The sequence below is a fragment of the Nanorana parkeri genome, unplaced genomic scaffold, assembly GCF_000935625.1.
Source record: "Nanorana parkeri isolate BGI_ZX_2015 unplaced genomic scaffold, ASM93562v1 scaffold109, whole genome shotgun sequence".
NCBI classification, from domain to species: Eukaryota; Metazoa; Chordata; class Amphibia; order Anura; family Dicroglossidae; genus Nanorana; species Nanorana parkeri.
Genome location: NW_017306377.1, coordinates 703656 through 727116, shown reverse-complemented (window position 1 = coordinate 727116; position 23461 = coordinate 703656).

The window sequence follows — 23461 nt, the reverse complement described above, 5'->3', positions numbered from 1 at the left end:
ATATAGATATATATATATTTATACCTGGAGTTCAGCTTAAAATACGTCCTCAATGACCTCTGTAGCTGCAAGCATTGTGGAGCAATTTATACTCGGATGAGGATGTAAATGCAACTGCAGGACAGACTTCTTGGAGTAATCCATCTTTTCTTTTTCAGAGGCTGCAGCTTCCTGTATAAATGCATGTTCATAGTGAAAGTGAAGTTATCATTTACAGTCTTCTCAAAATAACAGACTTCTCCTTTACACCACTCCCCAATCCTGAAACAGGCTAGAAAGAAAGAATGATAAACTCTCTGCACCAGTTTCCATCTCTGGATATGCAGATTACTCACTTTCCACACACAACACGGGCCTGCTTTCAATTATTCTATAGAATGTGACCACTTTGTTGGTTATGTATACATGACTGCAAGGTGAAAATATAGTTGTTATTATTGCGGTGTATACCTTTAAAGAGACCCTGTCACCAACTTAAAAAACTGAAGGAAAAGCACAGAAAATTCAAGTATTTTTGGATGCTTACTTATAGTGTTTTTCCTTTCCATAAATTATTTTTTATTAGTTTGCAATGTGCCTTTGACTAGTCAATTCCCTCGCACGGTCCCTTCTCTCCTTGTATGTCATAGCCCTCTCCTCTAATTATTATTGCTATCATTATTATTATTACACAGCGCTTTACAAAATGGATGGAGACATTACAGCTACCATACAATTTCAGTACAGGAGGATTAGGAGGGCCCTGCTTGTGAGTGTTTACAATCTAGTAAGAGGGGTAAGTGATACAAAAGGTAATACTGTAATTGTGTGGGATGAGCTAATGAAAGAAGTAGAAGGACAGTTATTACATTGAGGTGAGATGAGTTTTCAAGAATCGCCTAAAGGTGGACAGAGTAAATGACCATGTTTTGTTCAAGTTCCTCCACACCTCTCTTTACATCCCCACAAAGCCTTTTATAAGCAGCTGGGGGAGGAATTAATGGGAATAGTATAGAGCAGCCTTCTTCTACCAGAGTGCCATGGACTCTGTTTACAATTGTAAAGCTGTCGGCTTTACAATGGAAGCAATCCTGGTTGCTCAGCTGCCCTTCCCATGGGCCGGTAAAGTGAAACGCCCCCCTGTCGTGTTTGTAGGGCTCCGCTGCTCTTCCTGCGGGCCCGGGACTGGCATGTCGGATGCCAGCGGGAAGCAGGGGAGGAGATCGGCGAACTTCCACTCACCAATCTCCTCCCCGTTCTATGGGACCAGGAGCAACGTGCACTTCCGGTGCCATAGCATCATTGATGGGCTCCTGAAGCCGAACAGGAAGCTATTAAAGTGCAATATGCACTCCAATAGCTTATTTAGAGTGGGAAGGTGATATTAGGGGTCTTTTGGGCCCCCAGTATCACCTTCAAGAGGACCTGTCACTTCCAATATGCTATATTATATGTTATATTATATAACCCCCATGTGATAACAATTAAAGTTAAAAAAAAAACAGTTAAAAAAAATATTAAATAAAATAAATGTAAAAATTATTTTAAAATGTTTTATAGTCCCCCGTGAGCACGTGCACATGCACATAAACAGGTGTCGGGCACACCTACGTACGAGAACAATGATTGCGCCGTTGGGTATCGCCGCGCACGCCAGAGTGAGAGCAATAATACCAGTGCCAATATTTATATGTATCCCTAAACTGATGACCTGTAGGGGCTTTTAAAGCGTCTTCTATGGACTTTTTGGGGTACTGAATTTTGTTGCTGTTTCACGGCGCACGCAATTTTTAGCCTGGGCATGTTGGGTATCTATTTACTTGTAACCTCATCTTTTAAATTTGTGTTTTAGGGCACTACAATTAACTTAAGTGCATTTTTAACTACATTTATGGGTTTGATAAAGAGTTGCATTAATATCGTGCAACATAAAAATTTGCAACTGCAACCATTTTATTCTACAGGGTCTTGGCTTTTAGAAAATATATAATGTTTGGGGGTTTGAAGTAGTTTTCAGGCCTAAAATGTGGGTTATAACAGGTGTGCAAAAAAAAAAAAAGCCTTGGCAGCGAAACGGTTAAATGCACAAATAATCTAATGGGAATATTTTTTGATAAAATGAATGGTCCGACAAAAGGGTCTCCTTAAAGGAGAACTATGTTGTTAGGGCTTTTCCCCATAGTTCTCCTTAGGGTAACGGGAGGACACAAACTAGCGTCCTCCCGTCACCCTAAGCTCAGTATACCGCGAGCTACAGCTCTCGGTATATAGAGATGCCGCGGCTGAAGCGGATCCCGATAATTATGTCTGGATCCGGCCAACTGCGTGAGTGACAGCTGGCTCTGCCTCTAGATAGGCAGGGCCAGCTGTCACTCACGCAGTTGGCCGGATCCAGACATAATTATCGGGATCCGCTTCAGCCGCGGCATCTCTATATACCGAGAGCTGTAGCTCGCGGTATACTGAGCTTAGGGTGACGGGAGGACGCTAGTTTGTGTCCTCCCGTTATCCTAAGGAGAACTATGGGGAAAAGCCCTAACAACATAGTTCTCCTTTAAAAGAGAACTATAGGGTAAGTGTTTTTCCCCATAGTGCTCTTTAGGTCACGGGAGGACATATACTATCGTCCTCACTTAACCCATAGCTCAGTATATAGCGAGCTATTGCCCATGATTTACTGTAAACGCCGCAGCCGGGACGGATCCTGACATTACTGTCGAGATCCACCCAGCTGCGTGAGTGACAGCTGGCTCTGCCTATCTAGAGGCAGAGCCAGCTGTGCCCGCTCCCTCCCCATCCGTTCCTTCACTCAGTGCTGGAGGAACCGAAGGGGGGGAATCCCTGCGGGCAGCGGTGACTGACAGTAATGGCTCGCTGCAGGGAGACGATCGGGCAGTGAACAGATTGTACATGTTTCTGTTCACTTCCCGATCGATAGAGCCGGCCTGTGACAGCTTCTTTGTCACAGGTCGGCTCTAACTATGAGGATGAGTGAAAATCCCTCACCTCATAGATCTCCTTTAAGCATTTTTACATGCTTACTCTTCCATATCATTTTTACGGTATTAAAGCCCAAATTCCATTTTTTTTTTTAAATATACACCCGGGCTATTGTTAAAAAAAAAAAAATCAACTATGGTCGCAAAACTCACCTTGTCTCTGGTGTAGTGTGCCCCCAGATGTTCATTTCTGGGTTGAATGACACCCATGGCTTTCCATCCCACTTCCTGTATGAGCAGGGCACCATGGACCCAAGCCCTGAGGGAGTCATCACCACAATGCACTGCAATCACAGTACAGTGTTTCAGAGAATGGTCCTGATGTCATTCTAGTGATGCTCTCTGAATCATATATGACTGCCCAGCACTGGAGAATAGGGCAAGCCTCAAGACTTCTAAAATAAGGTAAGTATAAAAAGGACAATCATGTGTGGGGACCTCTGAGGGTCTGGGGGGAGGCGGCTGAAATTGGGCTTTAAATGAAGAGACATAAAAATTGGCCTCTAGAGGCATGGTAGATTAGATGCTGCAATTCCAGATGAAAGATTCCTGCAAGAGAAGAACTTTTATACTTACCTCTGGCAGGCCGTGTCTCCTACCTTCTCAGCGTTCCAGTACTGCAGCCTACGAAAGTCTCCTTCTGGCATTTAACACGTTGAGAAATGTCAGATGCTTGTGTCCTCCAAGAGCCATGGTTCTATCCTTCGACCTCTCTGTCACTGCTGAGTCCTGTAGTGATATAGGGGTCAAAGAAAGGAATCCCAGCACAAGGCGGGGAGGGGGGGCACGCAGGCACCCGACATTCCCAAAAGTGTTGAATGCTGAAGAATATTACAGAGGCTGAAGGGCTGGAATGGAGAGGAGGTAGGAGATTCAGGCCACTGGAGTGATTAGTATGAAAGCTCTTCTCTTGCAGGAACCTTTCATCTGGAATATTTTTTAACCTGACAAGCTTGCTTTAAAGCACAAACACGCATGCAGTAAAATACATCATAAAGGGATATTTCTTCATGTGGATAGGTGTGAAAGGGTCCTTGGTATTTTCATACTTGTCACTGGTTTGCTTTAGGAAGGCCCTCTAAAGCTGTGTTATTTGCAGCCGATTTACATAATAATCCTGTGGGTCTCATGTTCCCTTTATCGCTAAGGTGTCTGTTTGTTTTTTCTCTTGTGCTGTGATGAGGCAATAAGTCCTTAGAGAGCTTTCCTGTGATAGCAGCTCTTGGTTGCAGGATCACACAATTCTTAAAGGGGTGGTTGGCCATTTTTATAATTTCCCACAACCGCTAGAGAAAGAGAAGTTCTGAAAACGCACTGCAACTGATGCCAAATAAATAAAAAACAAAGGGGAAAGTTTTGCTGTAAATCCACCAAAATTAGATTTCAATTGTCAATGATATTGGTTTGTTGAAATTTCCAACAACTTCCAATATTCCTCAGTAAATCTGAAGACTCATTACAGTTGATGGAACTATCAATGTACGGGGAGAGCCATCAATTAGGTTGGTCTGCCTAAACAATCAATCTGCTAAGTCCCTTTATCAAAGATCACGTAACTAAAGCTTTATATACACTGGTAGATGTTTGTTCGAATGTTCATACAAAAAAACTCATCAGAACATTCCATAATGCCATCAGACACTTGTAGAATGTCCCTCAAGAAACATTTTCCATCCTGCTCCTCTATTTTTTTTATCTCTACGGTCAAAATTGATCTTCGTTTTGACCCATTAACTATTGAAGGATCGAACATTCGAAAAGCAAATTTTTATCTAACAAAATTCTACTGGTGTATGGCCAGCTACTGCCAGATTTGGTCATGTGATAGGATTGCCCCCTGTAAAACTGTGCCTGTGTTTTGTAAGCTACTGCCCCCATTTTGTTGATGATGAGTGAGCTGCACTACACCTTTGACCTTTACTGCCTAACCTAGTCACCTCTATTTATTGTCTCTGTCCTTGTATATAAACATGATCAGTCTCTCCCATCTCCTAGGGCCTGCCTATTTACTTTCTTTCCCCAAGCTCAGCCAGATGTTACATGCCGACACTGCCAGATTGTAATGACCCGTTCTCTCAACTGCGGAGTGCACTAGTGACTTGACAGGGTTCAGATATGATTCCTTCCTTCACACTCCATTTAGTGTTTGATGGAGGGTTTGGAATCAGTAATCATCATTCCCTGCTGCTTAACAACTTATAAGTATGGTCTGAGCAGATGAGTAAGTGTGGGTGCATACAACATGCATCTCTACTTAATCCCGCATAAGTTAAGGTGACCCGTGAGCTGCGAATCCCCCCTGTCACCCCTGGGTCCACAGCGCTGCAGACTTGCAGTACCTCTGAGATCGCAACACACAGTTCACACAACAGCACTACAGCGGTTCTAAATAAACTCAGGGTTTTGTTAAGGTTATTAGCTATTTAACTCCCAGTTCCAGGATCAATATTACTAGTACATGTATTTAGCTCTAGCAGTGATATCAGCAGTGAAGTGGTTAACAGTCAGCTGTAGCATAAGTGATAGCAGGGACACAGGCTGTGATAGCTCTTCCTTTGAAAAGTGAAGTCCACAAGCTAAGTAACACACATTATATGCACTCCAGAGTTAGTGTTCAGAGATATGTCAGCAAACATCCAGATTGGTATTTCATTGCCATAGGCTACTTGCGCTTTTGGGGAGTCTCTCGTGGGTCCTTTAGGTGCAATGACTGCTTGGATCACTCCTGGTCTTTGTTCAGCGTGCACCCTTTACAACGGTCGGACGCTGAACAAACCTTCCTGCTTCCTTAAATCCCTCCTCGCCGAGCGCGGCGGGGAGGAGCTGGGTCCCGTCCATGACGGAGCTGAAGGGGCGGAGCTGTCTGCCGTCCAGGACGGCCCTGAAGGGGCGGAGCTGGCTGCCGTTCTGAACGGCCCTGAAGGGGAGGAGCTAACGGCCGAGCTGGCCGTGATTGGCCCCGCCAGACAGCGCTGGACCGAGGACGGGTAAGTCTGTTACACAGATAATGCTGATCATCTGGCCCAGCCTACTAGCCTAACATTTACATATGGCTGTATCTATGTGTAATGGGGCCCCATAGCAAAACCATTAAGGGCTGCCCTGTCTCTCTAATCTCTAGCTCAAAAACAATACCTCTAATGATAATGAACATTAATTTCTTTGATACATTTATGTGATCCTAGAGTAATGCCAAATGCTATTGCTACCTGTATAAATCACTGTGTAGCAAGACAGCTCTGGGCCCTATAGCAGTCACATGCCTATAGTTTTATCCAGGTGTTTAACAGGTCAAGCAATGGCAGAGGTCACATTGACAGTAGGCTTTCACCCAAGCAAATAAGTGACAGGAGTGTCCCATTTATGGTTTCAAACAGATAGAACCTGTCTGAAAGGAAGTTACTACTGATGTCTGCTCTCCTTTTATTACCTATAGTGCTTAGGTAATCCTTTGTGATATATTACCTTTTTTTGTCTGTAAAACGGATTATATGGGTAGAGTAAAGATTGATAACAAACATTAGTTTAGAATTTTAGAAACGTTAATGGACTCCAATGATGCCTGCATGACATTTTTCAGTGTGGGTTTTCTGATGGTGACGACAATGACACTTATTGGTCATGGGGAAAGCACAATAAAACCAGTCTAAGAGTGCACATAGTGGAAATGTATACCTGTAGATGCATTTGAAACTATATCTGCAAACTTTCCTATAATCTTCTATTCAGTGCTGTCAAATCTCCCAGAAAAATCAGAAGTCACCCAATATTGCGAGGTGGTCTCCCAGGAGCTTGACTGAACCTCCCACATTTTAAAGGCAAAGTGCTAGAGCTCTGTTTGTACTCCAGCACCCAACACAGCAGGTAGAATGCACTGTCCGGGAAGGGTGATCTCCTGCCCAACAGTCATAGTATAGTCCTGAGCTGATGGAGGAGAGAGGCAGAGTTGCACAGGAGTGTGTGCTGAGGTAAGTTAGCTACTTAACACCAGTACTGGGCTCAGGTTTATATAGCTCTCATATGGCTCATTTTATCCCACCAATACCAGTAATTTTAGGCTATTGTTTTTTCAAGTGACACCGTACTATAGTTTGGGGCTATTTTTTCCAGCTGACACCCATGATATGGGCTAATTTTTCCCCACTGATAACAAGCTTTGCGTGTGTGTCCAAAACAAGTCAGCTATCTGCTCACTGCGCTTCCTTGGCCACTGTACAGGACTCTAAGGTTTGAAGGACTCTGACTCAAGTCATTTACGTAGTCTTAGTGCACTACTTTTTAATTAGTGAATGACTGCTCATCTTAAAACATGTGTAATCATTGTATCTCTGCGGACGGGTTACTTGCAGTGTCACTGCGGAACTGATTGTATCTCTGTATATATGTATCTGGTGGTACCACTGCAGAACTGAATGTATCTCTGTAGACATGTTTCTGTTGGTGCCACTGCGGAACTAATTGTATCTCTGTAGACATGTTTCTTGCAGTGCCACTGCGGAACTGATTATCTCTGTAGACATGTTTCTGGCGGTGCCACTGCAGAACTGATTATCTCTGTAGACATGTTTCTGGTGGTGTGTGGAATGGATTGTATCTATGTAGACATGTTTTTGGTGGTGTGTGGAATGGATTGTATCTATGTAGACATGTTTCTGGTGTGTGGAATGGATTGTATCTATGTAGACATGTTTCTGGTGGTGTCACTGCGGAACTGATTTTCTCTGTAGACATGTTTCTGGTGGTGTGTGGAATGGATTGTATCTATGTAGACATGTTTCTGGTGGTGTGTGGAATGGATTGTATCTATGTAGACATGTTTCTGGTGGTGTCACTGCGGAACTGATTTTCTCTGTAGACATGTTTCTGGTGGTGTGTGGAATGGATTGTATCTATGTAGACATGTTTCTGGTGGTGTGTGGAATGGATTGTATCTATGTAGACATGTTTCTGGTGGTGTCACTGTGGAATGGATTGTATCTCTGTAGACATGTTTCTGGTGGTGGCACTGTGGAATGGATTGTATCTCTGTAGACATGTTACTGGTTGTAGAATGTATTGTATGTTTGCAGGCGTGTTTCTGGTGGTGTCATTGCGGAAACAATGTTATCTCTGTGGACATGTTTCTGGTGGTGTCACTATGAAATGGATCCCATCCTTGCGGGAGTGTTTCTGCAGTGCATGGGGTAGCCCCACTGAAAGGTTAATTTTTCTAAAACCTGGAGTTCTTCTTTAATGGTAGTGTCACTGCGGAAATGCTTGTGTCTCTGCAGATGTGCTTTTTGTGGTGTTAGTTTGGTACTGGTTGTGTCTCTATGCAGCTGCAAGGTGGAGCATGGAGCATTGATCTTGGTACTTCCAGAGATGTTGGTTATTGCAAGAATTGTCTGCATGGAAAAATCTTTGTATTGGGATTGGAGTATTCATACAGGTTAGTAATTACTTTAACCACACACCTTATTTAAATTAGTCACACCCTTTTTCACCACGCCACTACTTCATCACTGGTAAGTTTCTCCCTAGGTTGATATGCATATCATTGTAATTATGTGACTCCTGTACAAATGGGTAACTATGGCTAATTGCCCTGCAGGCCAAAAGTACCCAGCCTTACCTTGTCACTCAGATTTCTAAGAGTTAACAAATTCTAGCAGATAATCAGTTTAATCGATTAAATCAATGTAAAAAAACCTGAGCAGGAGAAAATATATGTAAATTACTTGCAAAACACAAAATGAAAATAAAACTGGTAAGGTGGCAGGTGCTGGAATATATATTGCTTAAAAATGATTTATTTAAACTGGAGCAGAATTTGCTAGATTTGTTACCAGGAAATGTGATGCATTATGACAGCCTGACAGTCAGTGGCTGGCATTAGTTGATGTCCTGGAATAAGAAGGACATTCTAAATTAGCTGTTCTTCAGGGGAGGCATAATGCAGCCAACAGGCGATGGATGCACGACCCAGTGACACCTAAATGATACAATGGGCCAAATAAACTAAGATTGGTGGTTGTTGAGGAATTGTCGCTTGTGATGCATTGCATGTCAATTAAACTGTGATGTTGCAGCACATATTGTTTGCTTTGCGCATAGTAGAATGCTTAACTGCCTTGCACCATCATCCTCTTGGTGCACTACTGCACACATCTATGGTGCCAAATATTGACAAACTCATTTTCTGAATTGTTACTTATTTGGCGCAGATTGTGAATTTTTTTTGTATGAAAAGTCACACTTTTTTTTTCTAAATTGGTGCACTTAAAAAAAGTAGGTTTCCATGTACCAAATATTAGGCACACTAACAATATTTGATCTGGCTCTGTAAATGACAGTAAGGACCGTACTTCCATTACAAACCTAACCTGGTTTATAATATTGTGATGGTGTGTAAATTAACCTATGAAAGATGACTGATGAAGAAAGAAAAAAAGTGCAGCCAATAATTGTAATGTTGCAGGTAATTGCACGTACAATCCGTCTCTTTGCCTCTGAATGTAAGCACAAGCCTAGTGTGCCTAATGGTAAACTGGGTCTGATGAGAGTGCAGTTATGTATTATTTCAATACTTACTTCATTTAGAGGCACCCGAACCTAATTGCTATATACACAGTACCTTTTCCACAGTCCTTGCATAAACACATTTTTAAACTTTTGTATAAGGACAGGTTAGAACTGCTGTCAGGTTTTTAGTGATGTCGTTGCTCGTGCATCTGTTTTACTTTCTTTGGGACTCCCCTGAGCTCAATTACTCACAAGACAATCTCGGCTACACCCTTCATGCTCTTACTGTAAACCAGGGGGATAGAGCATTTGGTTAGATTTGTGCACTTGCCTGTCACTTCACAAAGTAAAACATACTTGTAGGCAGTTGGTATCTGATTCGGTGGGTCATGCCAGTATAGCAAAAAGAGAGAAACAGCGTCTCCTCCTCCTCGTGTAAAAACGTTTATTTGTCCAACAATAAAAACGGAATAAAATGATACTCAGAAACGGTGTCTAAACAAAGCGTTTCTCAATAAACCGAATAAAGCCGGCATAAGCTACATCAGACAACCGAACATGTGGACCAGAATCTTGGTCTGTGTGTCTATTGCAAATCCTTATTAAAGCAGACCTTTACCCATATATTTAAAATAACAACAAACATACCTTTAGAAATATTTAGTAATGACTATCTACAAACACATACTTCTAGATAATTGCCGGGTTTGTATTCTTTGCATTCCTTATTTCTCTTTTCTTCCCCAGTCTTCTGACAGTGGCCATGTTTAGTAAGGGCAGATTACTAGCTCTCCTATTACTTCCTGGATTTCTGGCACATGTGACTAGGACATGTGACCATGCACATCATCTCAGGGGAGGAAAATGCCTTTCCCTGAGATCTCATGAGATTACAGATGAGATTTCCCAGCAATACTTTGTTGATGTAACCTTCCCAGGATGCAATGCTTTGCCAAACTGAAGTCATTTTGCCCTTTCAAAGCAGGAAGTGAATGCTCTGCAAGTGTAAGTATTTCAAAATCACAGCATTTTACACCTGACATGTCTATGTTACTATTAATCATCATACATACTAATCCGCAGATATGTTCGGGTTCATTAACCTAAAAGGTACTGAAATGATTGACTCAGTAGGCAACTAGCATTTGTAGAAGGAGAGGCCATCAATGGCAGAATCCATCCTTCCTCAGTACAGGTTTCCTTTAAGTGGACTTCCTGTATTAAAGGAGAACTATGGGGTTAGGGCTTTTCCCCATAGTTCTCCTTTTTAAGTGATAATGTTTTTTGGATGCATTAGCAGGTCGGTTATTGGTTTTATGTGTTCTCTGAACCTGTCCTTTAGAAACATTTTGTATCAACATTTTGTACATTCTGGTATCTCATTTATTGAGTTGATTTAATGACTTCAAGCTTCTCAGCCTGATTAACAGCCAATGAAACATGCATATGCAACACCCTTCCTGTCTGATTTTGATGCAGATTAAATATCTGATTTGATTATGAGCAAAAATGATAATGAAGAAAAGTAATAATGTAAAAAGTATATTTAATTCTGAAACATTAGAAAGGGCCAGAATACACAACTGATTGCTGCCTGTGTACATATTTTTTCCATAAATGTTTGTGAATGCACATGTGTTTTATAGTTGCATTTTACTGCTTTAATGCATGTTGCAGACCTTCTAATGTGATACTTTCCACAGGATACACTGAATAGCCAAACATGAACATCACAATTTATGACCTTGATGGACATATACAAAAACCATGGCCATTGAAGCAGTAAAATGCAAGGTCCATGTATTAGGTCTGGGCCCCCTACCCTTGTAAAAAATACTGCAAGGACAGTAGTTGAACAAATTAGATTCTTACCTTACCCCTACTTCCACACTGCGGGGTGTGACTTCACTATATTCAACAAGATGCCAGGGGAACAATGACTATCCTAAATCTCTTGCGAAGACACTCCAGTCCAATGCAAAAATGTCTTTTTTTGAGGCCCTGGGCTAATAAGCAGACCTTGCATTTTACTGCAAGGTTCACTTAAATGTGGAGTTATTAGCCACCCCTCCACCCCCCCAACACCACCTTTGCCACCTATGCTGCTATAACAGCCTCCATGATGTTGGGAGATCTTTCCACCAGATTTTGGAGAGTGTTCATTAAGCCATAACAGCCTTTGTGAGGTCAGGTACTGATATTGGAGGATAAGACTAAGCTCACAGTCAGCGTTCCATTTCATCCTAATGTGTTCAGTAGGGGTGAGGTCAGGCCTCTGTTAGCCATTTGAGTTCCCCCACCAAACTCATAAAACCATGACTTTATGGAGCTGGCTTTGTGAAGAGAGGCATAGTTATGCTGGCACAGAAATGGCCTACCCCAAACTGCTGGCTGGTGAGTGTGCTGGGACATTTTTGCTTTTGTACTGTGTAAAGCCATGTGCACCTTACTTTAAAGATAGTTATGAATTGATGAGTGCGTTTGCCATTTGTTTCACTTGTTGGATTTGGTTTAGGGACACACTAGGGGCTGCAGCTTCTGTTGAGATGTGTTGGGCTTCTGATGTGTTCCTGTGCCTTTAAGGAGGTTTGGGCTACTTCCATAAGCTGCAAGATGGAGGCTCTCATAGATTAGAGTTAGCATGACAGTGCAAAGAGGGGCCTTGATGAGGCAGTGTGGCTGCCACATATTTTGCCGTACGCCGCCCTACGCTCACCCGACCTGCAGGTCCGTATGGGTGCGGGTGTTCGTACTCGTACTGTCAGAAACCACATACCTTAGAGGAGTCTGAGTTGACAAGGAAGGCCTCTCTTGCAGCTCAAGTCCAAGAGGAGGTGGCCTACAGATTATCTGCAGATTTTCTATGGTCAGATGGAAAAAGTGCAACAGATTCCTCCATCTACCCTATACTGTGCGGATGGAGGAATCTCCCACTGGGCCAAGCTTCAGTACCTTGCTAGTTGGCCCCGCTGACTCTCAAAATACCTGAACAATCTGATTGGATGCAGGCATTGTTGAGGTATTTTGAGAGCCAGGGGGGCTAACTAGAAAGATACTGAAGCTTGGCCCAGCGGGAGGTTCCTCATCTACACAGTTTAGCGTAGATGGAGAAATCTGTTGCACTTTTTCCACCTGACCATAGAAAATCTGCAGATAATCTATAGGTGTATGGAATGCTTAAAGGTCCATCTGCTGGCTCAAAAGGAGAACATAATATAATAACATGCAATATATCATATTTACGTGACTAAGGGCCTGTTTACATCTAAAAGAGGAACACACCCACTATCCTCAATGATGGTATCGTCTGATTAGCTAGTTTACACAGGCTGCCATCAGGCATGCAGGCAGCACTGGTTTCTCCTACTAGAATAAGTTTACTATTATCATTTTTTTTTTTTAAAGAAAAGCAATCCTATGCTAGAGAATAGATTGACAGTTATGTTCTCTGCTAGAACAAGAATATAGGAGCATACTGGATTTCTGGCAGATTAACAGTTATTATCCGTACTTACTCATGCACGTAGATAAAACATTGTGAAATGCGCATGTTTTGCAGAGGTGTACTGAATAAGCTTCTTTATTTTATTTTTTAGTTGCCCTGATATACATTTTAAAGGCAGCCCAAATTACAATGACATTGACAAAGTACAGTACTGTCAGGTCAGTAAAGATATTATATTTAATTGCATATTATTACATTTTGTACCACTTTCTTGAATAAGTCTGAGTAGAATGTCTCAGAACTGCTAGAAATACTGGCACCACCCTATGCAGCATCCTTTTGCATGTGACCTTAGGATTTAGTGGGATAACAGGGTAACAGCTTATCTATGCCAAACATTTTGAACACTTGATTACATTCAGATAAAACGTTGCTGTGATACTCTGTAATCAGAAGAACTGGCAATTGTATTGTTTTTAAAGGCGAGAGGACATGGATCCTCCTGGGAACCCTCCTGCTTGTATCCAGAGTTACCTTGTTTTGATTTAATTGGAGGCGAGGGAGAAGAATAAGAGGTAGAATACTCTGAGACATCCAAGACTGTTTTAAAGCAAATCACAATTTCCGTCATGAAGGTTTAACACTTTCACTGTTAAATTTATCTGAATATTATTATCACCCTCCATTTATAGAGTTTCATATGTTGAAAGCTGATCAGTCATATATATTTTTATTGATGCCAGTTCCTGCCTAAAAGGCTAATTTAGCCAAAAATGTATTAAAAGGTCATTCCACCCAAAGCTTTCATTTAATTTTATATGCTTTGTTATTACATCTCTCATAGATTTCAATAGTGAGATCTCTGTGCTGGTCCACCTGCTGGACTAATGCTCTCTGCCTTCTTGAAATAAAAGCTGGCATATAAAGACAAGATGAGAGGAGAAGAGGGTAAAAGGAGGGAAAAGGGAAGGGAAAGGGACAGATAGGAAGGTTTGGGGACGGGTGATAACAGGCAGGGGAGAGGAAGAAGAAAGTTAAATCAAGGCAATGGAAGGGAAGATAAAGGGAAGAGAGCAGAGGGAAAGGGGAAGGGAGGATGAATAGAGGCAGGGAAGAGAAGGGTTAAATTGATGGGGAGAGAAGGTAACCATGTGCACTGCCAAAAAATTTGTTTCGTTTCGTTTTAAATTCGGATTTGTGTTATTTCGTTTTACGGGGGTTCGGGTGTGAAAGTCAATTCGGATTCGGACGAAATTCGTTAGCGGTAGTTCGTTCGCACGTTCATTTCGTTTTAGTTTCTTATTCGTTTCGTTCATTCGTTCGTTCGTTTGCAGCAAAGTGACATTTGAGGGGGAAAATGTTTTTCTTCAACGAACGAAACGAATAAGAAACGAAAACGAACGTTCGAACGAACTACCGCTACCGAATTTCGGAAACGGAAATTCGGATTCGTTAGCATTCGTTATATCTGTAATTCGGAATTCGGATACATCCGAATGTCCGAATTTCCAAAAATTCGTCCGAATTTCGATTCGGAACGAAACGAATCGCACATGTCTAAGAGAAGGGAAATGGATACATAGGGTAAAGAAGGGGTAAAGAGAGGCAAGAGAGACAAAGGGGATGAGGAGAATAGAATGGGAACAGAAAGCTGAGGGGAAAGAGGAAGGGAGTGGAGGGTTAATAGAGGCAGGAAAGAAGAAGGGGTAAGGAGTTGAGAGGAAGGTAATGGAAGGGGAGAATAGGAGAGAAAAGAAGGCAAACGCATTGTTCTTCTTTGGTGTGGGTGTGATAAATCGTTCCTGTCCTTTGGAACTCCTACCATTTTTATGAACCAATCTTCTTTCTTTTTTTGTTAGTTCTGGTAGAGAAAGTTAACATACTAACTAACACAGTTACCTATAGGAGCTGCTTTAATGTTGTTGTATAACAAAACCATTGTGAAATCTGTAAAAAATAAATCAAGGCAACTAGACTTGCTGTATTTTTCTTGAAGATGTTTTGCTGGTCATCCGGTTAGCTAAACCCAGCAACACACTGAGGCAACAACTGGTTCATCCAAAAGACCCAACTCCTATACACAAGATGAACAACATTGTGTAGTGCTCAGAATTATATGTCAGTGAAACAAAATGCAGGTACACCAGCGTATGGCACAGCATAGAAGAGCCAAACCCTCTGATCAGGATTCAGCAGTATACCTACATCTAAAGGAAAAAGGTCACTCCTTTGAAGACAGTCAAGTACACATCCTAAAAATCAAAAGGGAAAAGAGCGCCACCTCCGTGTGCCAAGAGTTAAAGAAAACTTTTTGTCTGATAAGTACACATCCTTGACAGGGAGGAGGAGTGGTTTAAAAGAGGTGTGAAAGAGGCCATTTATGTAAAAATGGAGAAGCCAAGCTTGAATAGAGGATGGGGGGGAGGGGGTGAGACATCTATTGTCTGCCACATACAATGCTGTTTTAACACCTATCTGGGGTGGTTAATAACACCTGCCAGCTCCAAATGACATCAACACCTTACCTCCATTAAATCTTTGACCCCATGCTGGTGATGTTTAACGGATTATGTTGATTGGCGCAACATTCACCATATTTATTAAGTCATTCTGAATTGAGAAAGCTAGTCGGATGACCAGCAAAACGTCTTCAAGAAAAATACAGCAAGTCCAGTTGGCTTGATTTATTTTTTACAGATATACCCTGACCTGGATGAATGAGAACCTTCACAGACATAAAACCATTGTGAGTTCTTCTTACTACCCACCCTACTATCCCTTCTAGTACTGATGATTTGCGAAAGAGATGGCTTTCAATTTTGTTTATAATTAAAATCCCTTTAAGATTCTTAAAAACCAGGATAAAACTACAGCCAGAAGTGTAGATGTTGATAGGAGATTTTAAGCAAAGGGGATAATAATCCTTGCTTGCCAACAAACACCTATTTTAACAAAAAATCATTGTCTGAGTCTCAAGCGAAGCATATGTTACAGTCAAGGGAAGTGTACAAAACAATTTTTTCCTCTGTATAAATAAAGTATTTTTGCTGGCTGAGTCATCCCTGTGGGAGTTGTAAGATGTGTAATAAATGTCCATGCCCCAAGGATAGAGATAATGTATATTTTTGCATTGTTTTACCTATCACAATTCAGCATGTTGGATCTTACAGATTGGAAAGTTTTGCGACTTGAGTCCTATCTGTGGCAGCGCTCTTCCGGAGGTGTTGGGGAGGGGGTTCAAAAAACAGCAACAAAGGGAGGGGGTTATTTGGTTGGGGGGAGGGGTTTTCCTTTTATGAAGTTTTTTCCTATAGGAAGTATTTGTTGGGGGTTGTGGGGTATGCGGAGGGGTGTGCTGCTTTAGTTTAAGTGTGGACAGGGGTGTCCAACTTTAGAAGACAAAGCAGAAAAACAAAAAGACAAAGTCTAAAGCGCTACTACCATTAATGAACAGGGTGTAGGGGGTGTTGAGGCCTGGAGGGCTTGAGGAATGGAGGTTTGTGTACGATCAAATACTCCGTTTGGTGTCAGAGGCGAGAGAGAGGTAACAAATGAGACATAAGTGATGGTACCATGTAAAAGGAGTGTAGTAACTCACCATGGGGTTTACATGGATGTGCTGTCATCGACGTCGGGGTCTCTGCAGTGGAGAGTTGATTGAAGCTACTCTTGTGGATTCCTCTGTGTTGATAGAAGTGTGTGCTGGCTGGCTCTGTCGGTTTGCTGAAGGACAGCTGAAGGGGTGGTAGTCTCGTCCACCGGTCCGGTCTGGTCCGTGAATGGATGGGGGACGCTGGTTTAGTTCCTTCGCTGTGGAGCGGTGATGTCGGCGGGATGTGGAAGTTTGTGCGCGCTGGTGCTGAGGCAGGCGCAGACGCCGCAAGTTCCGGTCTGCCCGGAGGTGGTGTCCGAGCCGTCCCAGACGTGGGACGGAAGTTCCTGTTGTTGTGGTTACGTGGCAACACGTTTCGAAGACGTAGTCTTCCTTGTCAAGCCACGGTGAGCTAGCTTGACACGGAAGACTACGTCTTCGAAACGCGTTGCCACGTAACAACAACAACAGGAACTTCCGTTTCGAAGACGTAGTCTTCCGTGTCAAGCTAGCTCACCGTGGCTTGACAAGGAAGACTACATCTTCGAAACGCATTGCCACGTAACCACGACAACAGGAACTTCCGTCCCACGTCTGGGACGCCTCGGACACCACCTCATTGTCACAGGTCGGCTAGAACTATGAGGTGAGTGAAAAGCACTCACCTCATAGTTCTCCTTTAAGTAACTTTGAACGTGGCATGGTTGTTGGTGCCAGACGGGCTGGTCTGAGTATTTCAAAAACTGCTGATCTACTGGGATTTTCATGCACAACCATCTCTAGGGTTTACAGAGAATGGGCCGAAAAAGAGAATATATCCAGTGAGGGCCAGTTGTGTGGACGAAAATTGTCTTCTACTGCTTGCTAGCAGTAGATATATGGGGAAAAAAAGAGGGTTTAGAAACCCTTTAAGGCATTTCTGAGAGCAAAAGGGTGTCCAACCCAGTACCTTATAAAGTGGCCGATGCGTATATATCTTTACATATACTGTATCTCTAACAGATATTAAGAATGTGGATGCAAAACCCTGACTAGAAGGTACTATGTACCCCACAATCTTTACAGGAATTTTTCCCCAATGTTTCCAATATCTGCAAGACCAGCTTTACGCTTAATGCCGTATGGGCTGCATAATATCATCAAAAGCACAATAATGCTGCACATAGGTAAAAGGCACATGAGGTTGCCTTATGTACTGACCAGATTTCCAGGCATCCAAGTAAACTTTGCACACATCTGCTACTAATCCTTCTACAGGTAAATGATGCTCTGCTTCCAAAATAATGACTCACAAACTCGGATTTTGACAGCATAGATTTTTGCTGCTGCAGAATTTGTCATCAAAGAAATCACAGCTATGACTGTGTAACACACATAGGTGGGTAACACATATAATGTGAGCTTCTTACAAGACAACAGAGTACACTGCTCTAGTGCCCTGTTTAATAGTCCTCAAACTGTGTGTCATACTCCTCTAGCACTTGACAGTCCCATCAACTACTCTGTACATGAAGTATGATGGTCCACTAAACAGCTTGGTGTACTAATGTCTCTACATTAACTATTACACTCATGTGGGGGGAGGTCTGGCACTGCTTTGGAGGAATTCATTCATACAATAGAATGCACACGCAGTCCAATTTGAAATGTGGTATTCCATCCAACCAGAACAGGATCCGTCATCCAGCATCCCTATGTGCTTGCCACTGTCACAGCACCTGCACCCTCCTTCCTCCGGACACCTTCCTAATGTCTGGCCTAAAGTAATCACACTGCACCCCTGAAACCCAGCAATACCGAGTGGGAGGCCAGGACCCTTCTTGTGTTTGGAAAGCCCTTCCCTCACAGCTGAATGTAATGCTTTATAAACAGAAAATCCCACATCTCTCCCTAACCACATACCAACATATCTGTTTTAAGAAACATTAAACTGAAAGGGCAATACATATTTTAGTTTGGACATTTCCCTTGCCAGGTCCTCTGCTACATGATAGGCAGGTGTCCAACTTTTTCTTTTGATATACCAGTATACGAAACCCTATTGCAATATCTTGACAAAAACTTCTATTCTTTTTAAAAATTGGCAACAGAGTATCCCAAACATCCACACTCTTCACCCCAATACCACAGTGATTTTCTTCTCAGTTCCACTTGAGGATTGGGGGTTTGTCCTCGCTCAGAGCATTCAGCTTTGTTTGAATATTTTAATTTGGGTCACAAACCGGCAATGGCTTTGTACCTCTGTTTTGAAATGTCTATAAAAGAACTCATCAGTCAGATTTAGAAGCAAATCATTATACCCTTTGATGATACTCTGGTCAGTCCAACACAAGTGGTGTAGGCTTATCTTCATTCATCTTTGCTGTATCAGCAGATGATGAATGATGAATAGGATGAAAATGTACATCCTGGCAGATATCCTGCAATGCTAACAGTACTCTCATGAGGAATTTTCCACATCCGTTCTCTTAATATATGTGGTAATCCTGAACCTAAATTATTTGCATCTTGCTACAGTATCTATCCATGATTACCCAAAATGATCTATGATCTTTTAGAGACAGTAAAGCTGGCCATACACTTTGCATATTTTGGCCAGTTCTCGATAAACCGGCTCTGTTCATTCAAAGATTTTCCAACCGGCTCCTTCGATCAGCTTATTGAAGGATGCCGGCCAAAATGAGAGCCAACAGCAGCACCCATTGTGCGAATTTCATTCGGCATCCCTTAATCAGCTGATCGAAGGAGCCGGTTGGAAAATCTTCGAATGAACAGAGCCGGCAGCGAATCTATTCGGGTATTCTGACAGTGGTCGACGGCCGCCATCAGAATACAATGAAGATAGTGGGAGATTCCTCGATCAATGCTCGTAAGCGTTGATGGAGGAATCTGTTATATTTTCTTCGTTAGGCCTGCAGGTTGAACGAAGAAAATATTATAATGTATGGGCAGCTTTAGATCCCATACCTGACTAAAGATTCAGTTCATCTATGAACAAGTCACACCCCAAGTCTTGACCATGATGCTGCTTAAAATTATTATTTTTTCAATTATCCTTATAGGGTGTACAGGCAAAAAGTGACCATTGGAATGTAACAAATGGTCCGGAGGTACAGTGGGTTGGGATACATGAAAATGTCAGCACTTCAGCTCCTACACCTATACAGTATATCCCATACAGACTAGAGCAATTTTTACATTTCAGCTATCAGCTTATTGACATAACAATACATTTGTCATTACTTAGGGTAACAATGTAAATGCAAGGCTAACCAAACTTGGCAAGATTTTCCCTACACACTTTAGACAAAAACATTTGGCCAGCGTTGCCTTTAAAACAACTAGTAATTCGGTGGATAAAAAGGGTACATTTTTATACTATAATTTGTCCCATTGGTAATGTCCATAACATTCCATTCTATAGACAAAAAGTCATAATAAACAAAACATTTTGACCAGCACTAACAACTAGTATTACATTGGATAAAAGTGTAAGTTGTATACTATAATTTAAATGGCTATAACATTAAATTTCTGGTGCAGAGTTATTAGTACTTTGTTAAAAAAAAAGCATTTTAAAAATGTTTCACTCCTAATAGAGCCACTGCTCTATTTGTCCTGGTGGTCATTGTTATTGAGACAGAAAGTAGGGGTAATCCTAAATTTTACTGCAGTCATAAGACCCAGAGGTGAGGTGAATTCCGCCCATGGGGACAAAGCCCTACGGTGGAATGCCCTTCACTTTGTGGAGTTTTCTCCTCACTTCCTGCTGTGGCTCCAACATGGGAAGTGAAGGAAATCTCCATAGCAGGACGCAGGCAGCAAAAACAAAACGTATATATTTTATATTTTAATACTTCCTATCTCTATCCAAAACAAAAACAAAAAGTTAGGCTTTACATACACTTTAACAAGAATGTGGATGATAAAAGTCAAAATCAGAACTTCTTATCTGCTAATTCTCTAAAGCAACTGACTCAAAATCTTGAAGCCATGGGGATGGCATGGCAAACAATCAAGTAGCTTTTTCTCATTGGATAAAGTAATGGCATTGGCAGCTATGAAGCTAGGAAAAGTCAGGCCCCAAAAACAAAGTAGATTCAATCAATGGAATAAATCAGAGAGGAGAACGGAAGAGGATTTTTTGGCTATTAAAATGAATAACAGGCATTTCCCCTCTGATATTGAGAAATAATTAGAGGTCTGTTTTCTTTAAAATTGCCAGTATATTGGAACTGCCATGTCTTTTTGTCCTTTAGATCAGTTACGGAGTGAAAAGACCACTCCTTTCTCTATGGAGAAAAGGAAATGATGATCAACCAGTCATAAAACCTTAATACTTCTGACAACCATAATTGGTCTCTGTTAAGCCCGATATAGCCTATTTGTCACCCAAAATATTAGGATCATTTGCAAATATCATGCTGCATATGGCAATTCATAGAGATTAACTAGAAATTATTCTTGGGGGGGTTATCTGGCAGGGAAATATTGACAATCCATGCAATCAAACTACTTGAACCTCATGTAGCGGGTCAGCAAAGCATATTAACAAACATATGGGCCGTTTACACAATTTATAGCAAGCTGGCAAAGACATAATGCAATCTGATCTACATTTAATTGGATTTTCATCAGATTTTCATGTTTCGGCACAGAAGCCTGATCCTGAACTCCCGTAATCCACCACTTTGGCACGAAGAGCCGGAGTATCATGTCTCACCTCCCTCTGTTAAGCGGCCATTTAACGAATAGATTAATCATTCCATTCGGTTCGCTTTAATAAGGCAGTGCAGAGAGCAATGACGACATGCAAAGTGCAGTACCCTATGACAACTGGAGCATTGCATTTGACCATTTATCAGTTTAGAGCGCTCACAAAAGTGAAAACAATTATTGCTGATTGCTTGCTATATGTGTTCTTCTAATAAAATCTAGTATTTGTTTATCCTTAATAACTGCGATATGTAAGTTAAGGAAGATGTAAACTTAGTCATTAACATTGCATATAAACTTATCTGTAATTCTTATACAATTTATGACATTTTCAATCTATTTTTAAATCTCTAAATTAAAACAACTGTCTTTGTTTGGCATAAGTTGTGGGGTGACAACACTTTATTCCTTTTTTTTGAATTATGTTCCTGCATTGTTGCCCTGCCAAATGGTTTCAGATGGGGACAAGTGGCAGTTTTAGCACACGTTACGCATGCATGGTGCACTGTTGTCACCACCAACAAACCCTCCCTGAGAAAACCCATGCAGCCATCCCTAAAGTGCATATAGGCAGGAAGGAGCTGCAGGAGACAGCAGCACTGAGATGCAACAAAAGTTTTAAAACATTTCAGTTGTTTATGATACACAGTGCATTAGCAAACTAAATACTGGTTTCATCTACTTTGAAGACAATCTGTTGAGAAAGAAACACGGATGTGCTATTGCTATCCTCTTCTGAAAATGTTAGTTGTCTTGCTTTTATGTTGACTCATTGACTTTTAACACTTTAATACTTTCTAAGTATTATTTTTATTTTTATTTTGTCACATTAAAGAGATTTCCCTTCACCTCCGGTCCTGTAGACAAAACAGGTAATGATGTCCACCAGGACAAATAGAAAGGGTGAATCTCCCCATTAGAGACAAGGACAGGAATAAGCCTTGCCAGAAGTTCCATTCCTTCCACACTTCATCAAAAATGTGAAAAATATACCTACATACATTTTTGGGGCTGGTTCATAAAGTGTTTCCCAACATGTAGCTGTGCAAATGCCATTCGTATGTCATTACTGCCACTAGATGGAGCCGAGGAGCATAGAAATTTCCTATGCTCCTCAGCACCATCTAGTGGCAGTAATTAACTGCAAATGTAATTTGCTCAGCTATACACTGGGCAAATGCTTTATAAATCAGTCCCTTTCATTCATTTTTGTCAGGCCGAAAACCGATACCGAAAATGTTTTTATTTTAATTTTTTAAAACATTGTCTTTGCATGTAATGAGTCTATCTCATATATTAGTTTCACCTTTTAAGTTGCATTAGTAAAATAAATGAACTTTTGCACGATATTCTAATTATTATACCTGTGTATATATATATATATATTTTTTTTTTTTCATTTATTTTTTTCTGTGAAAGTACATTTGGTTATGTCTGATAGATTGGGGCAGGATGAATAAAGCTGTACTTCTATGACATTTAGAACATCAGGAGGTATGTGTAAGCTGTTCCACTTGTGAGGACACATAATGGACCAATCATTATTTCAATTTTGTTCTTCACCATGAAACATTATATTTCAATCTCACAATCAGTGCCAAAAAAGACGTTTTATTTATGAGGAGCAATATGGCTTCAAGGATCTTCCATGCTAACTGGTCAACACGTGGTTAGACATGAAAGATGGAATTCAGTAGTGGACACCAGAGGCGGTTTGCAACTAAATAAATAGCGTTTACTGAAGCTTACGGTTCAGTTCAAAGTCCAGGTACAAAGGTTTGGCAGCTACAAATAAGGTACAGTGCTCCTTCAGTGGCAAACAAATAGCAGAGATTATTCAGCGAGGTTCTTTATTAGATTTGCCAGACACTTGAATTGGTTACTCACGAAAGCTTGTAGAAAACCCAACCACAGGTTTGTTTTACCAATCCATTGTCAAGCTCAATCAGAAGATCGTCTGATGTTCCTGGGTCTTGCATCCCTTGGATGCAAAGAGAAAAGCAAATTCTTCCTATAGTGACAATCATGCCTTTATGTCCCTGTGACTAACTGTGCATTCCCTACCCTCTGGGGTATAGCAGAGATTTGGGGTAATTTATCAACTTGTTTATAGTCACACAGGCAACAACTCTGATACAAACCAACAAGGTCCCACCCACTGGACCCCATATGCTATCTAACAATTAAATGCTATCTGACAATCAATTAAGGTCCAGTGGCCACCACTGC